Source organism: Thunnus thynnus, chromosome 22 (genome assembly GCF_963924715.1).
Source record: "Thunnus thynnus chromosome 22, fThuThy2.1, whole genome shotgun sequence".
NCBI classification, from domain to species: Eukaryota; Metazoa; Chordata; class Actinopteri; order Scombriformes; family Scombridae; genus Thunnus; species Thunnus thynnus.
In genome coordinates this window covers 8,705,900-8,728,822 of record NC_089538.1, presented here as the reverse complement: position 1 = coordinate 8,728,822, position 22,923 = coordinate 8,705,900, and the positions used below count along the sequence as shown (strand labels likewise).

At 41.9% G+C, this 22,923-nt stretch overlaps 1 protein-coding gene across 1 annotated transcript in view; it reads right to left on the bottom strand.

Moving 5' to 3' along the window:
• ppp1r14bb (protein phosphatase 1, regulatory (inhibitor) subunit 14Bb) overlaps positions 1–22,923 on the bottom strand; it is a 28,631-nt gene that overhangs the window by 4,843 nt on the left and 865 nt on the right. The gene's annotated exons all lie outside the window — the stretch shown is intronic.

Below are 22,923 nucleotides of genomic sequence, written 5' to 3'. Positions count from 1 at the left end.
ACACACACATTTGGCTCATTGTGTGCGTGCTACCAAAGCAGTTCACCACTGGCGACAACACACACACACACACACACACGTACAATCACTCGTTTCCCCTCTTTTGCAGCTCAATTGCTACCCTATATTCATGTCATTCTCCAGGAATCTCTCTCTCGCTCTCAACCTCCCCCTTGGTTAGAGTTGCCCACACCAGCTGTCTCTGCACCTGCCCAACTGCCCCCTACCCCAACACACACACACACACACACACACACACACACACACACACACACACAGTATACACTCACAAACGGACACACGCAGACAGGCACAGCATGCTGTGTGTGTCACATTAACCGAATGGTACTTTTTTGGAAATGAGAAAACTCTCCACCGCACACACCCTCGCTGTTACACACACCTCACACACATGTGGATTAAAGAATTACAAAATGTGCATTAATAAATCTGAGCTGGATGAAGAGTAAGTGTGTGTGTGTGTGTGTGCGCGTGCGTGTGTGTGGAAAGGGCGGGGTGTAAGGATTTAATTCTGAGCAGGACAGCCTGTGTGCGTGAGATAGAGACTGAAGGTGACAGACAGACTTGCTGTCAGCAGACTAACACACACACACACACACACACACACACACAGAAAAAAGCCGACAGACAGACATACTGTAAGCAGCAAGGCAGACAAAAATGTGCAAAAAAAAACCTGACATACACACTAGATGTGATGTGTTTAAGCAGCAGTGGTAGAAAAAGTACACACATAAACATGCAACCACACACGCACAACCTGCTATTCTTACAGAACAGCAAAAATTAAAGCTTCGACAGACACACAAAAGTGTTCATACGCTCAAAACACACACATGCTTACACTGCAGACACAAAGACATGTGGGCTCCATGTGCTACTACACGACCAGCGAAGAAGAAAAACGCCAGAAAGAAAGGACAAGAGGACAAAGAAGCTGTGTAAATAAAAAAAAAGACTTTTCTTTACTACTTCTACTCAGTCGTGTGAGTTAATTAAGAAAGATTTTTGTCTTCCAAATCCTAATTCTGAATGTATTTGGCTGCAGGGTGTGAAAGAAAGAAAACACACTTCCCTGAATTTCTATAATGTTCTTCCTTTTTAACTTTGTACCACTACAGGCCCGACACTAAAGCATTTTATTCCTATTTCATATCTGTAGCTAATAGCCACAAGCTAAATGTAACGCATTACCTGCTGTTCAATGTGCTGAAAAGTGTTAATACGGCTTACTTGAAAATGATTTGAGAGCGTTAAATTCGCGAGGGGGGGGAAGAAGGGGACGCCGAGAGGAAGGAAGGGAAGAGGTTAAGCAGCATATCGAGAAGAGGGAGCAGCTGAGTGGAGCAGCCCGAGAGAGAGAGAGAGAGAGGATGAGGAGGGGGAGAGGAGAGACACAGGGAGAGAAGAGAGGGAGGGAGGGATGTTGAAAAAGGCCGGAAGACAGCTTCAGAGAGGAGACACAAAGAAAAGCGAGGAATCACGAGGGAGGGTTTCCAAAACAATCCTGCAGACTGACTTGCTGATCTAGTCTGGAGTCTGGAGGGGGGGGGGGGGTTTCTGTTGGCTGCAGATGTGATCTGGACTTAAAAAAAAGATGGCTACGAGGTATTGGCACTTGCTGCGAGTTTGTAAACAACGCAGTGTAGTGTGAAACAAGTTAAAGTGGTGTGGAAGGTGAAAGAAAAGGCAAATCTGACTCATGCTTACAGGCGTACCATGCAGGGATTTGACTGATGAGATAGAGAGAGATTGATTTATGGTGACGCTACACTCCTCTGCTCTCTGTAGTTCAGCGAGGGCTGCGCGCACGGCGGAGCAGAGGAGAGGCAGTGAACGGAGGTGAAGCGCTCCAGTTGACGACAAGTACGCTCGTTACTGTGAGTGCAATAAAAGCTTTGTGAAAGAACAAGAGTGTGATTTGCAACACAACAAAATAAACTATAGAGCACAAGATCAAACAATCATCACGCCATATATATAAATATATATATCGTCATGTTGCACGGCCCTAACTGGCTGCGTATCGACCTGCTCTAATGTGGTTTAAAAATTTAATTATACTCTTCCTGACAAACTTGCAAATATGATTCATACGCCACCACGCTGAGGCTGAGACAGACACGCTGTCTGTCTGGAGGCTGCCTGCAGAGTACAGCAGAATGAGATGTGACAGTATGAGAGCATTTTTGTGTGTATTATATATATGTGTGTGTGTGTGTGTGTGTGTGTGTGTGTGTATGTGTAGGTCCTAGTACTATTTCTCTCACAGGGGGCTGTGTAGCGGCTGCAGGCAGATCAAATGCCAGATACAGCTCACTCACCGGAAAAACATAAGCTACACACATACTGTACACAGTAACACACACACACACACACACACACAAATACAAGTAGGTCAGTGTCCTCATATTGCAACAAAAAGGCCCATCACGGCTACCATAAATATCTCTGGATTTGACGAGCGAGACGATGAAGCAAAGTCAGGGGGTTTCTTCAGAGAACTTTGGTCAGAGACTAGATTTGCTGTAAAAGACTAATCATGTGTCGACAGGATCTATTTTAGCCCCGAATTCATTTTACAATATCCTTAAAGGCCTGACACTGCAACTGTGATTTACTTCTGCTGCGTCTATAAACAGCTGAGGCACACATAACGCGGTTAACAGGCTACTCACAGTGAAAGATGAACTATGCATATGATATGAAAACAGTGTAAAATCGGAGAAATTCCCAACAGTCATGAGTCAAATGCTGACAGGACTATGTCTAATTCAGACACATGGCTAATGCAACGACAATAAAGCTCCATATCCAGTGTAATTAAGTGGACGCAAGCCAATGGCCGATCAGTGTGGGAAGCTTCATGTTTGAGTGTCGATGTGTAAGTAGGTCACAGAGGCCACCTATGAGGATTACACAGTATGTCTTCTGGAGATAACACACTACATAACTGATTTATTTGATAGGATCTGTGTACCCAAGTGTGGGAAAGACTTTCAGAGCGAGAGCAGCGAGGAATACTGTCGTCAAAACGTAAAGAACGTCAGAAAATGCTTTGTTTTACCAAACGCTACGGGTCAACCAGGTTCAGAATGGATGATAAATTGCCACTTTTGCTTTCCTTCTGCCTCAGCAACAAACGGGGATAAAAATAGTCGAGACTTCAGGATGGCCGTTCGCTGTAAAAGACAAAAGCGATGTTTTGACCGGGTGGGATGCAGGGGAGAAAGAGGGGAGGTGGGGGTGGGGGGGGGTAGAGGAAGTTGGAGACATAGGGAAGCGATGGCTGGAGCAGACAGGATGGAGGAAGGAGGAAGAAGTAGGAAAAGTAGGGCCGTGTGCCACTAAACAATGCCGCCGTTCCCTCCGATTTCCGTGTGTTTGTTTTGACTTGTCAGGCAAACTTCATGCATCCATCACAAGAGAATATATATCATGTACTCCTTTATTCTCAACTATTCTCATCCTCCTTTACTACAGATGTGGAGAGAGAGAGAGGCTGACCTGTGATAAATCTGCATGTTACATGGAACAAATTTAATTCTTCTCTGATTCAATCTGCACTAGGACTCTCTGAATTGAGGTCAGTCCAAGCAGCAAAGTGTTTTTGCTGAGTGTTTATATATATATATATGTGTGTCTGTGTATATATTACAGAGTGGGTGAGTTAAGTGAGTGCTCCATTAAAACTATTACCCCGGGCTGATTGTCTTGGCACAATGACACAGGTACAAAATATGTGTAAACACTCACAGTGACAAGATAAAGACACACACACATGCTCACATCCATGGGTGATGTGAGCAAAAGGCATAGCTGAGATTGTTTTACTGTTAGTGTGTTTCAGTTCTCACAGCTGAGAGAACAGACTGTCCAAATATGAGCACACACCCGTTTTACAACTCTGCAACAGTAACGCTGGAGCAAGAAAGGTGCTGGTATTACAGTCTCAATTTTTTCTTTAACTAAAGTAAGCTGGTTACATTTCTGCCTATTAAAAAGATCTTTAATGCAGAAACCTGGATTGTGCTTTTATCAGCTTTGTCTTATGATCCAAATGAAAAAGACTGAGTGATGAATCATTCAGCACTTTGCCCATACTCACAGGAGAAAAAGAGAAAAATAAGGAGGTACGACTTCCGATCATTCATACACTTCTAAAAAAACACATTTCTGTGCCGTTCAAGTCCAGGATGGTGGCGGCTAAAGGCTGAAACACGCTCCTGCAAAGATTTGCATAATTATATTTGAGGACGGATTCACAGGAGGGGCTTTACAAGTAACTGCAGCTCACGAAGACTCACACAGGAGCTGATTAGCACACCTTCAAACTCACACATCGTATGCATGCGCAGGCCTGTGTATTAAATAAACACTGATTGATTGAGCGAGGAAGGATATGCAATAGAAGTGGAGCTGAAAACAGCTGAAAAACACCCAACATGAATCTGATAACTCCTTTATTTAGTAGACTTTTTCCACATATATGAAATGTTACAGTTAGGAAAAAATTCACATGCATGTATTGTATACTGGCGGACAATATGTAAATCTGTGGACATGCGGAAATGGAAACATATTTCTGCACAGTATGACATGATGATGATGGCCGCTAGGACCTTCCTCTTCAAAATAACAAAAAAGAAGTTGAATTATTTTTAAAAAAGTTGCCTGCAACACATCTCGAGGTGGTAATCCATGACACCCTTGTGACTGATCTGGCTTTTGGTCTACTGTCATCTGATTAAATCAGACAAACAGACACACACACACACACACAAAGAGATCAGGCCAGTATGGAAATAGTGGAAAAATACTGGGCTTGAACCTGCTTCCTGTCTTGCTCTCCCCCTCTCTCTCTCTCTTTTTATCTTTATGTCTCCTTTGATGCCCTTCCTCTCTGGTTGGCATTAACGCTCTACGCTGTTCTCTTATAAATCAGCCTCTGTGCGTCTGTAATAGGGGCAATTCGTACAGGGCTTTTTTTTTTTATCCCTGTCTTTATTCAAAAGTGAAGTCTTTCAATTTGAGAGCGTGATTTATTGATTTCACGTTTAGACTTTGTAATTTTTTCCCCCTCAAACCCTGCCCTCGCACACTCAAATAGCCTCTGCTTGTGCGCGGATTTGTTCTGCTTCTACTCAAACTGTGCGCTTACACTCGTGTATTGATGCTTGCACGGATTTCCAGCTTCAGCCTTTCTCCTCGCACTCTGGCTGCTTCTGTGCGCTTCCCCCCAACTAACACAATGCCAGCTGTAGTGTTGACCAATGAAACGATCCCTGTCGCCTTTCGGGCGCGTTTGCTTTACTTTTTACAGCGTCCCGTACGGGTGGTTACTCTTTAACCAGGTTCATCTCACCCACCAGGGCTTTATCAAATGTACTTCCATTGCTTTGTTTACGACTTTTTGAATGACAGGACAGTTAATATACATACCAGTATCCGCACTTTTTACAATAATAGCTACACATAATAGTAGCCGTATAGCACACCAGCCTCCTGTTGGTGTGTTAGAGGAGAAAACAACGTCACCTTCATGACTCAGGAGCGGGAATCTAGCAGATCGCCAAAGTCAAGGATCTGAGTGCAAGCATACAGTTTGAGCAGATCTAAGCATAAGCCAGGGCTATTTGTGCGAGGGCGAGGTTTGAGGGAGAGAGCTACAAAATCTGAAGGTGAAATCAATAAATCACGCTCTCAAATTGAAAGGCCATGCTTTTGAATAAAGGTAGGAAAAAGCCCCATAGATTTATAGCATGTGGGCTACCTTGCTGCAGACATGATACCACTTATGAGAAAATGAGAGAACATAAGAGTCACCGTGGGGTCAACAGGGGTGCAGGGATTAGGGATGCATTGTGTCAGTCATCGCCTGCTGCTTTCCATCTCCATGTGTCTCACACACATGCACACGATTGCTTATCAGGAATCTGCAGGTCTTACCACAACAAGCACATCACTACTGTCAGCTTCCCTATTCAGCCTCACTTCTCTTTTTTTTTTTTTCCCTCTGGCTTAAACAGTTTTGGGTCACAAAAACACTTCCCAGAAACAGAAGTCAGAATTCCAGAAAAAAGGCTCTTCCTCTCTAATCCTCTTTAGCAATGAAGGGGTTAAAAAACGCCAGAGAACCCGGCTACTTCCTGTCTGGACACGTGACCTTGGGAGATAGAAGGGGGGGGGGGGAGGAGGGGAGGGTTGAACGATATCTGTGGGAAGTAGCTGGCTGAGAGTGTGTTTGAGAGAATGTGTGCTTGTGTGTGCCAGAGAGTTGAAACTGTAAGAAGGCCAAGTTGACAGAATGACATTAGGAATTGTGCGTTCGTCGGTGTTTGTTCGTACACAATTAAGATAAGTGGTGAGTGGCTGCTGCTGTAATGAATATGTGGCCTCACACACACACACACACACACACACACACACACACACACACACACACACACACAAGCATTAACCATAAACCACAGCGATCCATAATCAATACAATGCAATGTACTTAATCCAGCCTGGAGTGTGCATCTAAGATTTTGTGTGCGTTATTGTGCGCCTTTGGTTTGTGTGTGTGCGCTTGATCTTCATCTATATTGCACGTCTAATCAGTTGGATGTACTTCCTCCCAGGAAGAATATGATGTCCTGTTTTGAATCGTATGAAAAACAGAGATGAAACAAAGAGCTACAGGCAAAACTGAACTTAAGTAGCCTCTTAGTAGCCAGAATAACAACAACTAGAGTAACGTTTGTCATATATTCTTATCTTAAACCTTTGCAAGATAATCTACATTCTTCCTCTGATGATGAAGGAGACTATTACAAACAGGACATACTGGATTTATTTATAAAACATCAGCTTGTGAATTCATTTTTATATTCAACTCTCTGAAAAGAAGAGACATTTAGCTCCTAAATGCTATTGTTTAGTCCACCCTACCAGAGCCTCCATCTGCTTTGACTCTGCAGCCCTGTCAGCCTTCCTCTTATCTCACTACAGATAAAATGCAAACTCTCTGTCATGTAAAGTAAAAAGAACCAGAGCCTCCAGAGCCCGGTGGTGGTAATGTGATGTGGGCATGATATTGTGTCCCAGTGCTGTGTGGGCTGCTTCAGACTCATTCCAAACCGAACAGGCTCCAAGTACACAGAACGTATCTTCATAGGATGCCAGGAAACATTCATCACTATAATTAGGACGCGAGCGCTGTAGTTTTGGTAGTTCTTGCACTGTAATTAGGTGACAATAGCATTTATATATATAGCATAAGTAGAGTCAAAGATATGCACGGTAATATAGAGTAAAGTGATATCTTAGTAGGGAAGGGAATGGCTTGCTTGAAACCAGAGTTACAGATAGACATGACTTGGCCTAGTTGGCTTTTTCACTAGAATCAGCATCATCTCGATGAGGTAACATATCAGATATCTGCTTATAAACAGAAGCTATTTAGCAATCATCACTATCTGAAGTTTCTTAAGTCTAAACTGCCACATGATGAAACTTTAACAGCAGCTGCGGCTCAAACCACATCACAGAGTTCAATTTAAATGCTCACTCACTCCACCCAGAGCACATGCGCGCACACACACACACACACACACAGACAAACACACACACACACTTTGCTAAAAATCTATTTGGAGAGTTAAAATGTAGACTGTCACCCAACCTTGACCCTCCCAAAAGCTGCCCATGGTCATAGCTGCTTGCTGTACGGTTGAATGATTCACACATCAGCTTGTTTGGCCTGACTGAACGGTTCAGTAGTTTCTGTGTGTTGACTGGACATGTCTGCGCTGCGGCCTCTCCACGGAGAGAGACACTCTGCCGGCCCCTCAGGGTCCCTCCAGCCAAGACTTGTACTGGCAATCCGCGTCATGCTGCTAGGCTGGAGCTCTGCCGCTGTATCACGCTCACTAACTGCTACATGAGGGCAACAGTTTGTACTGCTGCCCGCTTTCACTCGCTTTTTCAGGAGCAGTACCTGTCCATCTGTCAAGCAAAGTTTTAAGAAAAAATCTCCAACATATTGACATAAATCAGTACCTATGTGATACTCCAAAACACAGAACAACAGTAGTGATTTAACACTAAAGTGTTACCACACTATATTTTCAGCCGCAGTTGGTTGTTTGGAATTATTGGAATAATTAAATCGTTTGGGCTGCAATCACTTACAGAGATGTTTGTCAAAAGAAATCCCAAGTGTAAAGACATCACTGTACCACAGCAACCACTTGTTGCTGTGCATGAACAGCACAGCAACAAGTGGTTAACACCACTGATAGATGGATCAAACTGTAGAAACACCCAAGATTGTGAGGACTGTGCTAGTGGCTCTATGAGGCCAACAAAAGGATGCTAACACACTTACAATGACAATGTGTGTTTATTCTAACATTTGCTAATTAGCACTGGAGGAAAAGTCAGGGGATCACCAGAGTCATTAGGATTCATTGTCTGGGGACCATGAATGTTTACAATGGATCCATCCAATAGCTGTTGAGATAAAACACAGCACTGACATCCCTACATCCATGCTACTAGTGTAGCAAAAACACTGTGTGATTTCAGCTTCTCAATTGTGAGGATCTGCTGCTATTTTTAATACTTTGAGTATTTTTAGGTTGTGCGTGTTGGTCAAATAAAACAAACAATTTGATGACATCTGTTTGGGCTTCAGGAAATTGCAATGTGAATTTTTTCACCATTTCCTTAAATTCTATAGACTACGTGATTAATCCAATAATGGAGAAAATATTTAGTTCCCATGCACTGTTCTGAACACAGTTAGACAGCACACTGGAAGTGGTTTTTACACTTTAAACCACAGTGGTTTATTTGGAATTAATAGAAGAACTAAATGATTCAGGCTGCTATAACCACCATAGTTTTGCAAGCAGGCTACAGAAACTTTGTCATGAGAAAAAAAAGCAGCAGAGCTGTCACAGCACAGCAACAAGTGGTTGGCACAAAATTGTAGCAACAACTTAAGATTTTAGAATGATTTAAGCAAAGTCTTGAAATGTTATAAAAAATTAAATGCAATTGAATGCATACAGTAAATATAACAGCCACTGCTGGGATTACAGAATGTGTACAGACAACCTTTGGCTGCTAACTTTTAACCTTTGGGTGCAATTTCCATCTCACTTTTCATGATTTGCATAGAAAACACTTTAAAACCCAGATTGTATCTGTCCTTCTCTTTCTCTCTGTCTCACACAGACAATATCCATCTCTCTCTCTTCAGCCCACACTAATTACAAAATCCCTTCACACATCCATCTGAAATATGTGAACCAGGCAGCATCTCAAGTGCCCACTTTTACCCTCCACCTCCACTCTGCATCTCCTCTCGACTCTGTCATTTCTGCAGAGGGCAGATCTGAGGAGGAGATCGGACTGCTCCACAAATTCATGGACATACTGATATCGGTGTGTGTGTGTGTTTGAAGGATGTAGCTGCATGTGCGTCATGAACAAGTGACCCGGGGTGTTGTTACTTCTAATTCCATCACTTACTAAAAATATAGAACACAGAAAGACAGGATGAAAGAGAAAGAAGAAGAGATAGATACAGAAAAATAAAAAGAGAGGACCACACACACACACACCTCTCCACAGCCCAGAAGAGTCATTACCACTACAACTGGAATGAAAGAAGAGATTACATGCAGATACAAACAAGAACCACTTTAACACAGCCTGTTCACGGCAGGAATGTTGCGCCGTTATCCCGCCTCACTGTTCTGTATAAGACGTGCAAATATGAAATGGGGGTGCATTGTTGTTCTGCCGTTAAGGCGGCAGAGGAGATAGTCACATTGCCTGACCGACGTCTGTGTAAAAGGGAGAGCCGGCATGGCAGGACAGTCAACACTACACGCCGACGCTGTTGTATTACACGTCATGCCTCTGAGAGGTCGTCTTTGGAAAGTGTTTGGAAAAGGGCAGGCACTTTCAAAAAATACTTGGCCGTCCAACCTTGCGAGGCAGCTGCATTCACGAGATCACACGGAATCACACAAGCTCACACGAGAATCCTCATAAGACGCTGATTGGTCCAAACCACCGGTGGCTTGGACACAAGCGCATAACTTGAAGCTAACTCGACAAGATTGATTCTCGTGTGATCTTGCGAATCCAGCTGCCTCGTAACAGAACGCCGGCATGCTATCTAAAAATCACATACCGGGGCAATATTTCAGGATCTCTGTATAAAAGGGGCTATAGATTACAGCAGATTACCATTATGTCACACTTGGCCCAACACTCACTTGTTCATTTGCCACGTCCTTCACTGAATGACTTCTTCTTCTTCTATTCTGGCAGTTTCAGGCAGAAGTGAACATTCAGGTGCCATAAAAATATTTTTCCATCAACTTTCACCCACTCTTTGCCACAGAAATGTCCATGTTTATTTGTTCAGCCTTTTAATTCATTCTGCCAGTACTGAAATATGATCTGCATGGATTTCAAAAAGGATTAGAGAACATTTTTAATTCTTTCATGCAGATCAATCATCAGCTCAACCTCTGACTCAACACACTGGCCTTTCTAATCAGTTAATGCTTTGGTTTGTTTCCACATTTAATCAGTCTGCTTACAGGATAAAAATACACACAATGTGGAAGATTCCAGTAGATTATTTCTGAGAAACAAAAACAGAAATGGTCTAAAACAGTGGACCTAATAAGAAACTAATTAAAGGATTAGAGGGTCGTGTCTGAATGATGCAACTAGTGTTGATTCATTCATTCAACACTCTTTAATTCCAACATCATGAAAACGTGTGTGAGAGTGTGAGTGAGAGAAAGAATGAGAGAGTCTACTGACTGACTCTCTTCCTGATGAATCAGCAACTTGTAATCAATCCTGTCCTTCAGACTCTTTGCCCTAATATGGCCCGTTGTTCCTCCCAGCTCAGTCACTAAATCACAGAAATCAAGAATCTCAAAGGTCACACATGTACAACACAAACTGTAGTCTGTGTATTTATCTTTACCACTGAAATGAACTATATTAAACAAACTAACTAGCCTTTTTGTACTATAATAATAATTATTATTATCTGACAGAGGTGACTCCCTCATTCAGCAGTTTGCTGCCAGTCTATTTGTCTTATCTCCTGTCAGCTGTCTGTCCAGCTGTCAACACATCTTTCATCCATGACTTGTGACACCGCGAAAGCTTAAATTAGGTTTCACATGGTGGTGACATCATGGATGATATATGAAGCCAACATGACACCTGTGCTCTAAACCTGATGAATGCTATCAGTGCCATCAAGCAGTACACATACTTAAAATTCAAAATCACAGTCTGTCATAATCCATCAACTTGTCTACATATACAATATTTGCACCAGTAAGAGGGGAAGTCATTGTGGACTGCTCTTGCACAGCTATGAGATGTGTTATACAGAAAAGACATTTACTGAGAGTGAATAAAACCATGAACTGACATATGCCTCCCTGCAGTTAACCTCTCAGCTGGCGTCTGCTCTAATGCACCTCTTGGGACTAAATATACTCCTGAGTGGATCTGTGTTACCTAACTCTACCTGCAGGCAGTTGGCATTACTTACAAAGAGACTCCATGATGATAATGACTCCATATCGAGCTTCCATGCCAGCTGCTGCCAGCTCCACTCCCGACTGTTAAATGTGCAATATATAAGAACTATGTAAAAATTTTAGCTTAACACATTCAAAAATTAACTGAAATTGTGAAGAAATAATAAAATGAGACGTTCTCTGACTTTTTCGGTTGCGGCAGCTTATGGACTGATTTCTATGTAAAGGACTCGGGACAGTTTTGCCAACAAGGTGCAACACTAGCCAGCGTTAGCTTAAAAATGCAGTCCGCTAACGTCTGACCCTGAGCTGGCTTTCTTCCTATTGGACAGATAAGCTAACATTACTGCAAAGCATGTGAAATATATTGTGATATTGTGGTTTTAGCTGGCTAATGTTAGCGCCGCTGCTCACTCATGCTGACGTAGTGTGAGCACGCACGCAAGCACAAGCAACAGGATGCTGACTGCAGCTCACTTAATGGCCACCGGTGTCATTAATGAGAAGGAATTTCTGATTCTTACATATTGCACCTTTAAATATTAGTACAGTGATGTTCGTTTGAACATGGTTTCAGCATGGGGACCAATAATAATCCATTGCCAAAACTAATATCCATCTTTTCATTTAAAAGCGCTATTATAGCAACAGCACCCAGGAGCCACATATAGAGCAATAACACCGGTCTGTGTACTACATCACTATTATACCCATGTTCACTTTAAAAAGCCTCCCTAAGGGTGCTGGAGCTTTCACAAAACAGCTATCAAAAGCATGTGTACCATCTTCAAATGCATTAATAAAAAAAAACAGTAAATAGCACTTTGGTTAGGACCAGTAGGAGTGCTTGTCTGACACAAACCGTATGATACATTGAAGGTCCAATTAAAGTAATGAGCAGGGAAGCAAAGGGGTACTTTTAAAATCACATCACAGTCATTATGTTTATGGAGGAAAAGATATTAACAGCTTGGACATTTACTGGATGCCTATTGAATGTCCGAACAATAAACGCATTTGTTCTGCAGAGGAATATGAAGAAATTCAGGGCTTTTCTCGTAATATTTGAACAAGTTAGTGCTTGCTATTTGATTTGCTGCAAGCAGCAAAAGTTTCGTAATCGAACTCCCAACATGCCCCGCTTGACTTGTGATGTTGAAAAGGTACAATGGTTATGTTTAAACATTTTCTCTTAAACCTTCACACTTGGCCGACATCCTAACCTTTGTGACACAGGATGGAATGACAAGCTCATTGAGCTTAGCTAGAGCTGAAACACAATACTGAAAGGTTTAAATGGTGGGAAGTTGTTAGGCAATCAGTATGTACAGGCTACAGCGGCTGACACATGACACAAGTATTCTGACAAATGACTAAGAAAAATATAAGCGAACTGTCAACATGCACTCTCCAACATGTAAACCTCTAAAGTTATACACTCAAACAAAGTTATATCAACATTCACTGTTTCACCATAAAACACATTGTGTTGTCCTTGAGGCCTAACCAATATGTTGACTGCATTTCAGTTTTCATAAAACATTTGCAAAGCCAATTTTGGGATATTTTGGTGCCTGCATCGTTTACATCCGTGTTTTGCTTTATGCCTTTTTCTGCCACATTACAGTGTTTCTTGGTGCACTACCAACACCAACAGTCGATCATAAGAATAGCGTGAAACATCTGCAGGAATGTAGGCTCTATCAAGTCGCCCACATACTTGTGTGCATGCATGAGACACAAACAAAACAGGAACCCGCACTTAAAGACATTGCTCCATAGTGCTACTAATGGTCAAAAACTCCACAGGGTACCGTTCAATTGAAGTAACGAGAATATACTGTATACCCGAAGACATTCACACTATGTAAGAGCTTATAGACTGTTTCCAGAGCTGCATGAGTAATAGATTACTAGCATGATCTAAAGCAATACTGATCTGAACATTTTTATAATTTAAAAAACAAAAAAAAAAGGGTGATCTGGTGTCTAGTCAGCTAAATTGCAGAACAGACCTATCACCAAAAAACATTCCTTTAACTCTTGTCTAACATTAAATCTGACTCACATGTTTAAAATAGACACCTAAGTTTATTAATAGCTGATGTGGGTGTGTGTGCGTCTTTGTGTGAATCAACAGGTGTCTGCAGTGTACAGTGTGCTTTTAGGGGAAAGTTGTTGATATTGTTCATTTTTCTATGTGCTTTGTCTGACTCCCTTTTTTTGCTCACACACTTCCTGTGACAACATGCGTAAACATTCCTCTCAATGACTCACATCCCTCATTCTCTCTCTCTGTCTCTACATCCCTCTCTTTCTCCATCCATGCCTTCTCTCACTTGGCGTTCTTTACTTCCTTCCGATCTTACTCACACACACACACACACACACACCAACCAAAAACAAACGCTTAAGTCTCCCTCTCTCCCAATATTCTTGGCAGCCTTCCTCCTCCCTAACTTGGTTGATTTATTCTCATCGTCTTAAAAAACATTCACATGATCAGTCAGTGGGTCAGACTACAGTACATGCTGACTCACCCCCCGTCAAACACGAAAAGAACTGTGTGTTCAACATAGAACCACATGTTACCTATTAAACGCAAAGTGTGTGAATGTGTGTGAGTGAGTGTGTGTGTGTGTGTGTGTGTGCGCGTATGGTGGGTGTAGGGGGGGTGTTTACAAAGACACAGTGTAGTCTTTCACTCCCGCTGTGTAACAACCACTCTTTGTAGTCACACTCTTACACACACTGAGTGAAACAGGGTAATACTGATTGGTATTCAGACCTTTAAGTGTAAGGTTTAAGCGAATGTCGCGCGCTTCATGTGTGTTTCTGCGCATGTGTGTCAGCGAAGGAGGCCAACTTTTTCCAAAGCTATGAAATTACAGCTGTTCCCACAGTGAGGCTTCCCCCTAACACACTTCCCTCTCAGTGCCTCTCTTGCATAGACGCACAACAACACCCGGATGCGTGTTGTGTTTTTATTGACCCGTCTGTAACCATCACTTCATTATCTGTCTGTTGTTTGCGACAACCACACACTCAGAGTGAAAATAAATGAGGCAACATAATTAAGGAATAAGCTATTCACTTACTTCCTCATAGGGACTATATAGGTCACAGAGGACTGTACTGTTAAAACTGTGTTGTGTAGTAGCGTGTATGATGTTGTTGTGAAAAATATGAACACTGAAGATTCTTTGTGGATTTAGCATTTTAGTGTTATATTTCCTAATTGTTCTTACACTTGTACATTAGTGGAATAGAGTAAAAATGTCAGCAGGAACGTATTAGTTAGTAGTAACCTGATGCCATCTGAGGTGCCTTGAAATAAATCGTTAAAAGACAAAAGTTGTTGATGTTTAACCCGCTACATTAGCATATATTTTTCTCAGACACAGTCTGTGGAAAACTACCAATAGCACCAGAAAGATCCAGTGGCTGATTTATGGTGACATAATAACAAAATTGCAAAATATTTCATCAGAGACACAATGGAAAAATCCTAAATATTAAAATTGGTTTCATTATGGTTCATCTTTGGTATTTCACTGATACTGAGCAGGTCAAAAATCAGTGTTCAGTTACATATTTAATGAACAATTAATGAGGTTAAACTAACTTTCTGACAAAGTCGAGCCAAACACTGTTGAGCAGGATATACAGTCTGCTGGCCTCTAGCTTGTGATGCATGTGGGGAATCCCTGAGTGATGAGTGTGACACCATGTTCAAACCATCTAGGCTGTGGAAAATAATCTACTGTAAAAGCAGAATTGGAAAAACACAGAACAAACTGTCCTCTTTGTGGTGCACAAACTACTTTACTGCTTCACAACATCTTCAACCCAAGGTGAGGAAAAGTAATTATGTTTGTTTATTCAGCTGACTAAAGTCACGGACTTGTGTCCAATGCCTGATCCGGTGCTACTGCAGTTAGGGAGGGGAACTTTTGTCACATCTATTATCATTTCTAAGTGTATATAGCGTGAAAAAGCAGAGGACACATGTTACAAAAACACTTTCTCCCTTTCTGGCATCCCTGTCCACTCCTACTACTTTTTCCATCCCCTCTAGTTTTCTTTTCCCTCTCTCCCCCCGTTTATTGCATTCCTGCTCACCAATTCTGCCTCTGTTCCCACTCGTATCCCCATCTGTGTGTGTGTTTATGTGTGTGTGTGTGTGTATGTGTGTCTGTGTGGCCACGTAGGACCCTGGAGTTTGGGGATTGGTCTGCCCACTCTCGCTCTACTGTTAACTGTGTAGATTCTCGTCAGCTCTGGTATAGTATGAGAAGAAAACCAAGTGTACTGAAGCTAAGTCAGTTTACTGGCATATAAACATTTAACAACCCAGTTACCATGGAAATAATACCAGGGCTGGAGTGAAATTTGAGCATTTTTTACTAGAAGCGGAGCTGTAGAGTTGATGAGTGTAACCTCCACTTTTCTTTTCCCTAGAGTAAAGCTCAAACTCACTTATCACCTCATATATAAAGCCAGTAATAGAGTGTAGGCTCAACAACAGAGAGCGAAACTGTACTCAATTTAAAGAAACACTCACTGATTTTGAAATGTGCCCAGTAAAGCCTCCCAATCCCAACATTTCCTGCCAGTTAAGTGTTTCTTTTGAAACTAAACACAATAAGATGGCTGGGAATTGTGGGATTTGGAGGCCACCATCACAAAACCAGGGAGTTTTTCTCTAACAATGGAAATGCCACATTAACGTCTACTGCAGGTATTTACAGCCCCAATAGTACAATACCTGAATGCCCCTAATTATAATCCTGCATGGAAAGAGAGTAATGAAAACAGGGGCTTTTCGGAAATGATGTTCTTTCACTGTGCTTTCTTTCTAATAAAACGGACATTTATCCACTGCATGGTTAACCAACCCTTACGAAAAAAGCACGTCCTCCTCCCTCCGCTGCTGATGTGGATTCACTGCCTGCAGGTACTGCTGGTAAGGGGGAGGTGGTTTGAATAGGGGGCTGCTGTCTCAGCCAGTAGTTTACAAGAATTCGACTAGTTTTAAGATACGTGGCAAACTAAGATAAACAGGCTACATACAGACAGCTTTGGTTTTAGCTTGAGCATAACAATTCGCTACTAGTTCGACCAGCATGCTTTGCTACATGTTTATGCTTATTGAACAGGTGTTTTTATAAATTACTCCTATTGGTTTTTTACTTGCAAAAGTTTTATTACACTTTCAGTAGCGAACGCAGTTGTCGTCAACTCGAGTAAAACTTCACCTGGTTCACTGTCTCCACTGCGGCTTCTCTGCTCTGCTGTCCTCTCTGTGTGTATGTGTGTGTGTGTGCGCGTGTGTGTGGTGGAGGAGCTGAGCCCCGCCCTCAGGCAAACACTGACACAGAGAGCAGAGGAGAGGCTGCCACGTGACTATGAATAATGGCAAAATGCAGTAGAGAACCCTCAGCAGTTTTCTTCAGTTGAAAAAACGCTTATCGTCTGAGTCAATATGCCTTTTCTGAAAACGTTAATGTTGTCAGTTTGAGCAACAGGATAAGCAACAAAAAAACATCCTGCCTGTTTATGTTGATAGCACCTCCCTGGAGCACAATGAAGAACTTTTACCTTGATAAGAGCTTTTAGTCTCTGCAGCATTAGTGAGTGTTGGCATTGAATTACTCTCATCTTCATTGCAAATTTGTTATTCTATGTTTAGCCGACGGAATTGAAACTTATACTCGCTGTTAAATTTATTAGGAGGTATCATTTATCTTCCTATAATGACTAAATCTCTTGTTGTCTCTGCTCTTTGTCCCAGGCTGGATCTCTGTCTCAGTTTCTGAGTCTCAGATTGTAGAGGTCTAGCCTGGTGAAGACGTCACACTGCAGTGCACCAATATATCCAAATCTGGCTCAGACTGGTCAACAGAAACAAGCCCAACTGTATCTCTGTTATGTACAGGTTTGACAGCAATGTTGATTTCTGGACTGCATTTCTGTGGCTTTTACTCAAATGGAAATGTATGATTTATTATAGACTATAGTTGAAAATGTTGACTTGAGAGTTAAACACTTTTTATGATTATGTTGATTACTGTTTAAGAATCAGTTTTATGATCAAAGTTGTCTTAGAATGACCAAGTGTAAGAGCTTAAGTAGATGTAGTGTTCAACCATTCAAGTGACCTTAAAGGGAAAGTGAAACTGTTAAAAACAGCAAAGTACAGGGATTTAGAGCTGATCGGAAGTATCAAGGAGACAGAGTGGACACGGATGGCTGTGAAAAATAGGAATAGCAAAGAGAGTATAAAACTCCCAAGTGTTAGAGAAGTAAAGGAATTCATTATCAATGGCTGAAGGAGACTGAATCACTTTGATGGAACCAATACATCTCTAAGAGCCAGGTTTACGTTTCATTTTGAAGAACACAGACTGAGCTGAGCAGCTGAAAGCGGGAACAGCTCAGCTCAACCCAGCAGGGCCTCTGAATCCAGCACAGGGCGTCTGAGGATAAGAAGGCCTTTCGTACATGGGACTGAAACACCTGTTGCTGTTTTTCATCTGTATCATCAAACAACAGCAAGGGCAGCAATGGAACCAATTTTTGAAATTTTTGGACTTTTCCTGTTACCAGCTTTGTTCTTCAAAACCCTCCGAGGTAGTAGAGCAGCAATATTCACAATATTCTCTTTAGGGTTTCTTTATAGAACTAGTAACCTCTCCTCAGTGAGGGAAAAGTACACATTATGTGTGACTAAGTCAGGTCCACAGATGAAAGCTCTTCTTGGTTGGTCTAGACTCAGAAATGAACATTTCCCTAACAACAAAAGTATACCTGCAGCTTAAATAATTATCCAGCAACCACAACAACTGTTATAATAAGGGAAGAGCTGTTGTTAACTTCAGTATTTTTACTAGGTCAGGTCAATAGGGGTGCTACTAAAAAGGTAGTGGGGAAGACTTTAGGAAGAAAACAGTTAAGCAGCTAGATGAATCTTTTCCACATCAGCCTACATTTTGGTTAGAAACCTGTAATGTAGAATAACAGGCTGGCTAGTTGTAACCACTTTCATGTGAGGGCTGGTGTGTACTGGAGTGGCAGGGTAACTCCGTCCATATGGTGCATCAGCATCTTTCAAGCTCATGAGAAGATGCCTGAAACAGTGTGTCTTACACAACAACTTCTCCACATTAAACGAGTAAGTATGTTGTTTGAAAATGTCCTCCAGAACAACACATTGGAGCGTTTTCCCATTCTATCGCCAGTAACTGGCAGGAAATCATCATGAACCGACAACGTTTTTATTACAAATTGAAATAAAACATATTAATGTTTTATGATGTGTCTAGTTTAGGCACAAAAACCACTTGGTTAGATTTAGGGAAAGAACATGGTTTGGGTTAAAATGATCACTTTGTTAAAGTTAGAGAAACATGTGGTGTGGGTTAAAGTTACTACTTCCTTAAAGGACCAATGTGATGATTTAGTAGCATCTAGCAGTGAGGCTGCAGAACTGAATACACCTCCCCTTCCAAGTGTGTAGGAGAACCTACGATGGCTGCGAAACTCGCGAAAAATGCGAATGGCCCTCTCTAGAGCCAATGTTTGGTTTGTCCGTTCTGGGCTACTATAGAAACATGGCGGTACAACACGGCGGCCTCTGTGGAAGAGGATGTAGATATAAAGGGCTCATTCTAAGATAACCAAAACACAACTAATCTTATTTTAATGGGATTATACACTAATTAAAACATTCTTATGAACATTAGATTCCATTTCTGCCAAGTCCGTTCCAGTAAAGTTAGGCAACCTTCATTGTCATGGCAACAAAAATAACCATGGCGTTAAGGGACAATTGTACTTATACTTTTAAAAAACTGTCCCTGGAAATGGGAAACGAACTGCGGTCTCCTGTGGCAAAGTCCACTAAAGTCCACTACTGGGTTACACCATTCACCCAACCCACCGCATCCAAATAAGGAAATTTGTATATACACATCATCTCAACTGTGCCACGACTCCAGTCATGATTACTATGGCAGCTAGATGGCATCTGTCACTCAAACGTAATATGTCGTTTTTGGTTGCCTGACATTACAACCTATTGTGTCATTTTTCTTTGGAGGACAGTCTGGACTTACATGTGTCATATGAAAAACACATACGTCTACCATAGGATCTCAATCTGAAAGCATATGAACTGTGTTCAGTGGAGAAGGAGCCAGGCCTCTGACCCTCTAACAGGGCCCCATGGGTTTAACTTCTCACTCTAGCATGTCCACACACTGAAATATGTGGACACATGCTCAAACAGCCAAGGAGCCCGTCAAAATGAAAAGTGGGTATTTAGTAACCACTACATCCTCTTACATTCAGTTTTAAAAAGAAAAATTATTTTCTGAAACATTGTAGACAAGATAAGCAGTTATGGGTGACTTCATGTCTTGGGTCACACTTTGGCCAGGGTCCAAGATATCTGCTTGCATGCCAGCCCTTCAGGGTCCTGTTTTCTTGAACCATCCAACACGGCATGTCCCTGTAGCCTACTGGTTAAGACGCAGGCCATATAACCCTGACATCCATGGTTATGTATGGATTCTGGCAGTGGATCTTTATTGCATGTCATCCCCCGTCTCTCTCTCCCCTCATTTCCTGTCATTTCTCAGCTGTTGCTGTCCAATAAAGTCATACAATTGAAATATATCTTTCTTGTATAAGAGTCTAATGGAATAAACTGACAACAAAACATGCTCTTGATCAATTGTTATCAATATGTTTGGAAAAGTATAAAACATCTTGCTTGCAGCAATATTTTAGGATAATATGATATCAATTAACTGACCAGGTCTAATTATCTCTGTCACTTAACTGAAGAAGAACAGAATCCACAATGAAATGAGGTGAATCCAACATAAACATTTGACAAGCCTTGTTGCCATGGAATCATACTAAGGCTCCGCTCCTCACTATTACCCATAGCAACTCTGACTGATAGGCTGACTAAAGCGACTGGATGAATGTCTGACAAGCTGGCCGGCAGAAATGACTGGCTGACTGCTTGTGGCATGTTTAAAGGGATTATATTAATTGGAAAATAACTCATTATGAATTCCCTGTTGGACCAACTCCATGTGGTTTTATTCAGAGTAGAAATATGCAACCAAGAAAGCAGAGAAAAAAGAGAGATGGAAATTAATGAAGGGTAAAAATTTAAAACATGGATTAAGACACGAGTCAGAGCAAAAAGACAGACATGGCGGGAGGAAAAGGAGGGAGAAGTGGAGAAAGGAAAGGATTGAGGGGAGGTAAAAGAAATCCCACGCCACATGTTCCTCGTCTTTTGTCAGAGAACAGGGTTCTTCCGATATGTGCTCTGCTCCCTGACCGGCTAAAGCTGCCTCTCCGGTTACAGTGTTTAGTAGCACGTGCTCCACATTTTCCCGTCTAAATGAGCCCAATGTGTCTCCATCAGTGAACCGACTGTAAATTAATCTCTTTGTTGTCTAACAGCCTCGGCAGGGCAGGATCGGGACAATGAAAAGAGGGGAACTACTGTGGTTGAACACCCCAAAATAGGCGTCATCATTAGCGAGGAATGGGAGATGTGTGTCCAAAAATGTAAAATAAATCATTCATCTTATGTTCCCGTGATCTGATTATAATAAATCCTTACAGTCCGGGTCTCAGACACTATCACTGTGCGTCCATTTGTGAGGTTTCTTGTCGAAAAGCTCACTCACTATAAAGTATCATTACATCAAAGCATGCATGGCTGACAGATGAGTAGATGAGTGAATGAAAGATGGATGTGGAATGAGAATGAATCTACATTGAGAAAGAGAAATATTTGTCCTTGAAATCAAGGGCTGCACAGAACAGATTCTAAAAGGATTGATGTTCTTATCATCTTCTGATGGCATATACAGACCACTAGTACAACATACTACATACTACACAGATTTTCTCCTGAACTCATGCACTCATACTTTTCTGACTGTGCAGGGCTCTAACACATAGCATATTAATCCACAATTGGCAGACAATCAAAGCACATTGATTTTAAAATCCTCTCTGGGCCATTTAATCACCTTTACTGGCATTTGAGTCTCTGTAGTATCCCTGCCACTTTGTTAGAGGATATCTCACTTACATCCGCTGTGAAATCTCAATAAAGCATGATCAATTTTCAACCTTTCCTGAGTCTATTTGAACTTGTAGCTTGCATTAATACGTGGTTAATTACAGTTTGCCAGTGGGATGGACTTTGCAGGTGTAAATGTGATTAAAGACAGACGTCCTGAAGAGGCTCTGGTGTTAAGAAAGTTTTGGTATCAGGGACAGGGATCAGTACTGTACATCACAAATAAAAAAGGAGAAGGGAGCAAAAATTCTATACATATTGCTTTTGTACCTCCGTGACAAGAAAAAGGAAAAAGCATCCTCTAACCTGGTGTAAGTACTGTCGCGCCTTTTCTCTCCGCTAGCCTACTAGGAATTCTCCAGACCTGTTAAGTCGTCGTTTTCCTCACGCTAGGAATAGAATGTGGGTCAATGCCAGCTCAGTAGAGTCGACATGAGCTCCCGAGCTTACCAACTACTGACGCCAGCAGCCACACCACAGCTGCCGCCAGGTTACATTATCACAGCAGGGCTCTCCATGTGTCACCATGACCGTGACGGTTTGATGTGTGCCGGTGCAGAGGGGACTCTAAAGTTATCTACCACTGACTGTTATGCACAGTCATCACTACAGCTGGAGACCCCTGACAAGATGTATCACCGGACCCCCTACCCAGACTCATCAGTATCACCCCATCTATCTCTTGTATGACCCCCACCACCACCTCCAGAGAGAAAGTATCTCTCTGTTGAAAGGGGCATGCAACACGGGTCACAGCCAGCTATGAACCAAAGACACAACCTGGCAAAAACTCTGTTTTTCCTCTTAATTTCTATATTGAATTATACTGTTAAAATGTGATGCTGTTAACTTGTTTTTTCCATCCAAAACTGTTCTCGGACAGCAGCTACATGATGTCGAAAGTACTGATATGAGTAATTTCCCGTCTGCCATTAAAATTGGATGAAATGAATTCACAGGTGTGCTTTGCAACAGTTTCAGCCAATCAGAACAGAGAGCAGAGGCTTCATGATTTGGCTATAAAGCTGAATAGGCTACAATTAGCCTACCTGTGGGTGGGCGGCTGAAGTTTAACCACAGAGATTTGATGTGACTGATTTACTTGTCTAATGTGAATTAATTATTTCTTTAATTATTAACATTGTTCCCTAATTTTTCTTGTCTTTATTAGCCTACTTCATCTTCCAGCATATGGCCCAGTACTAT